Source organism: Canis lupus, chromosome 3, assembly GCF_003254725.2.
Source record: "Canis lupus dingo isolate Sandy chromosome 3, ASM325472v2, whole genome shotgun sequence".
Taxonomy (NCBI): domain Eukaryota; kingdom Metazoa; phylum Chordata; class Mammalia; order Carnivora; family Canidae; genus Canis; species Canis lupus.
The window spans coordinates 20,738,378-20,742,350 of record NC_064245.1 but is presented as its reverse complement, the minus strand read 5'-3'; the positions used below and the strand labels follow the sequence as shown (position 1 = coordinate 20,742,350).

Here is a 3,973-nt window from a genome sequence, read left to right as displayed (position 1 = left end):
TTATTAAACAAGTTTTCTAGTTTATCTTGATATTTCTTTGACCTCTGGAATATATACAAATGTGCTGTTTAAGTTTTAAGTGCTTTCTTTAGGAGTTCATTTGGAGGGATCCCTGGGTGGCGCAGTGGTTTGGCGCCTGCCTTTGACCCAGGGCGCGATCCTGGAGACCTGGGATCGAATCCCATGTCAGGCTCCCGGTGCATGGAGCCTGCTTCTCTCTCTGCCTGTGTCTCTGCCTCTCTCTCTCTGTGTCTATCATGAATAAATAAATAAAAAAAAAAAAAAAAAAAAGAAAGGAGTTCATTTGGATTCTTTGTCCTTGCAAAAGTTCTCTTGAGTTTTTTTTGTTGTTGTTTTAATCTGGGAATATATTCATAGCACCTTCATTCCTGTATGGTATTTTCACTGGATATAGAATTCTGAGTTTGTTGTTCTCTTTCAGCACTTTGAATGTTGCTGTTTCTGGTGTTCATTGGTTATGAGGCAAAATCTGTAATCTTAGTAAGAGGTCATTTTTTAGATGGCTACTTTCAAGATTTTCCTTAGTTTTCAGTTTATGGTATATATTCAGCACATTTCTTTGGCTGTCTCATCTTTGGTATTTGCTGAACATTTTGGAACTCCGAGTTTACATTTCTCACAAAATTTGGGAAATTTTCAGCCATTAGATTTTTGGTGATGCATAATCCATTTACTATAGGCTAGCAATGTTTCAAACGCTAGCACTGCTACTGGTCTTTCATCTCCTTCAGTCTACTGATGGCAGACTTTACCGTGATGGTAGAAGTGGTATTGCAGGTCCAGGCACCACCTGCTACTGTTTTCATTCACAAACTAGACCCCTACAGCTCGTCTTTTCATCTTGGTTTTGCCACAGAAGGAGAAAGCATACTTGGTGTGCTGGCTTATTTTAATCTTCTTCACCATTTTCCTGAAGGAGGCACCATAACAGGTCCCATAATTACTACGGATTCTGACTTTCTTGGTGTGGTTAGCCATGTCACTGTAAACGAGGTCTGAGCCCAGAGAGGATCAGCCATTATACTTTTAAAACATTTTGTTCTGCACTCCTCTTACTCTACATCTAGAAATGTACTATTATACCTTTTCAAACTGTTGCACCGGTGATCCCTGTGTCTCTTTGTTTTTCAGTCTTTTTCTCTGTCATTTGGGTTGGATTATTTCTACTGGTCTATATCTGAGTTCACTGATCTTTCTTCTCCTATCTTCATTGTGCTATGAGACCATCCAAAGAAATTGCCTTGGTTGTTTTCAGTTCTACAATTTCCATTTTTTATTTACTATTTGTTAACTCTCTCCATATGTTGCCTGAGTGTTTACCTTTACTTTCAGGAACATGGTTTTAATAGCTACTTTAATGTTTTTGATTTCAGTATCTGTGTCATCTTGGTATACTCAAATCTCTTTTTGTGTTATTGAAAGGTTTCTGGTCCTTTGTATACCAAATCATTCTATATGATATCCCAGATCTTTTGAATATCTTAGGAGGCTCTAGGTCCCATTTAAGTCTTATAGAAAAGGTTATTTACTTCAGCAGGCAATTGGCCCCATTAAGTTTAGTTTGCAAGTTCCTTAATACATTTTTATATCGTGACTTCAACATCAGTTTCCAAAACTTCTACATGCCATTCCCTGCATGTACACTGCCCAGTGGCCAGTCTAGGACCTAGAGCATGTCTCACCTACAGTCTCTTAAAAACTATTTTCCTATGCTATTAAGGGTAATGTACATGCATGTGCAGCTCAGCAATAAACCTAAGAATTCATATACACTTTCTGTGTGATTATTTCCCTTAGCTTCCTCCTCTCTACAGTCTCTCCAACACTTTGTAGTTCCCAGAAGCCCCCTCTTCCAGATTGTCTGGCTATAAAGCTGGGGTTCCATTTCCATCGCTCTGCTATATACTTCCCATTACTCTGTACAGTACATTACTGTGTATGACTGCCTGTAGGGCAAAGCGGTAAAACAAAAAACAAAAACAGAAGAACAGAGTGGGGGGAAGCAGTGGGTACTCTCCCTATGCTTTTACAACCACCAGATCTCTGATCAATATGTTGTCTGTCCCTTCAAGCTTTACACACTTGCCTAGCTACCACTGCTGTTTCCACTACTGTCAATGTGAGGTTGACTAGGGACTAGGATGGAATAGAACTGGGGGGAGGGAGAGCTTAAAATTTTCCCTACTCTTGGGGACACTTGGGGGTCCACTTTACCAATCCTCAGAAATAGAAAGCTTCTCTTGGAGCTCTCTGTCTGCACTTGATATGGTGTATTGAGTTTTAGGCTACAATTACACTCAGACCAGGAAATACAAAAGGGAAAAACCCTTTATTTTTTCAGTCCTCAGCCACCCCATGCCTTCTGTCTAGAGATTTTGTGTTCATTTGGTAAGATAGGATAGGGTATGCTTATTTTATCTTGATTAGAACGGCACCTTTTTTTTTTTTTTTTTTTCTCTCTTTAAAGACAGAGTGAGAGGGGCAGCCCCGGTGGCACAGCAGTTTAGCGCCACCTGCAGCCCAGGGTGTGATCCTGGAGACCCGGGATCAAGTCCCACATCGGGCTCCCTGCATGGAGCCTGCTTCTCCCTCTGCCTGTGTCTCTGCCTCTCTCTGTGTCTCTCATGAATAAATAAAATCGTTTTTTTAAAAAAAAGTTAAAAAAATACAGAGAGAGAATGGAGAAGAGAGGGAAAGGCAGAGGGAGAATCTTAAGCAGGCTTCATGCCCAGTGCAGAGCTCAGTATTACAACCCTGAGATCATGACCTGAACCAAAATTAAGAGTCAGATACTTAACTGATTAAGCCACCCAGGTGCCCCCAGCACTTCTACTTTAAGTTTTTTTTTTTTTAATTTAATTGTAGTAAAAAAAAAAAAAAACCCACAGATGTTACCATCTTAACCACTTTTAAGTATACAGTTTGGGAATATTAATTCACTTTAATCAATCTCCACATCTTTTCCATTTTGCAAAATAGTCTATTCCTATTGAATAACAACTTATTTTCCTCCAGCCACCATTCTACTTTTTGTTTCTATGTTTGACTACTTTAGATACTGCGTCTACATGGAATCACATAGTTTGTCTTTTTGTGACTGATTTCACTTAACATATTCTCTACAAAGTTTATCCATGTTGTAGTACATGACAATTTCTTTATTTGAAGGCCGAATACTCCCTTGTATAGAGCACATTCTTTTTTTTGTATAGAGCACATTTTCATTCAGTTCATCCACTGATAGTTGTTTTTTCACCTCATCTATTGCGAATAATGCTATTATGAACAAATTAAGCACATGGGGGTGCTAATAACTCTTTTGAGACTCTGCTTTCAGTTTTCTTTTTTGGCTACATATACTCACAAGTGGGATTACTGCATCATATGGTAATTATAATTTTTTGAGAAACCTCAATACTATTACCCATAGCAGCTATACCATTTTACCATTTACATTTTCACTTACACTGCAGAAGAGCTCTAATTTCTTCACATCACCAAACTTTTTCGTATAGTAGCTATCTTAATGAGGGAAATCATAACACATTGTGGTTTTGATTTGCATTTCTATAGTTATTAATGGCATTGAACATCTTTTTCATATGCTTATTGGTCATTTACATACCATCTTGAGAAATGTCTACTCAATCCTCTACCCAATTTTTAATTGGGATTATTTCTAATGAGTTGAGTTTTTATTAGTTTCTTCTAAGATACATGATTTATAAATATTTTCTCCCATTTTACATGTAGACCTCCATTTTCTTTTAGCTTCCAGTATTACTATTGAGAGGTCTGCCTTCTTGATCCTTTGTATGAAACCTTTATTCCCCCTTACTTCTGAAAAATCTTATGATGCTGTTTTTCCCACTATTTCAAAATTCCATGACTATTTTAATTGGCATGTATATATTTTGCTCCATTTTTATGAGCCGTTTTATTTATTTTAAAA

General features: G+C 37.7%; 1 pseudogene; it reads right to left on the bottom strand.

Moving 5' to 3' along the window:
- Positions 1 to 728: 728 nt before the first annotated feature.
- On the bottom strand, positions 729 to 999 carry LOC112653107 (60S ribosomal protein L37a-like; annotated as a pseudogene).
- Between the last annotated feature and the right edge of the window lie 2,974 nt (positions 1,000 to 3,973).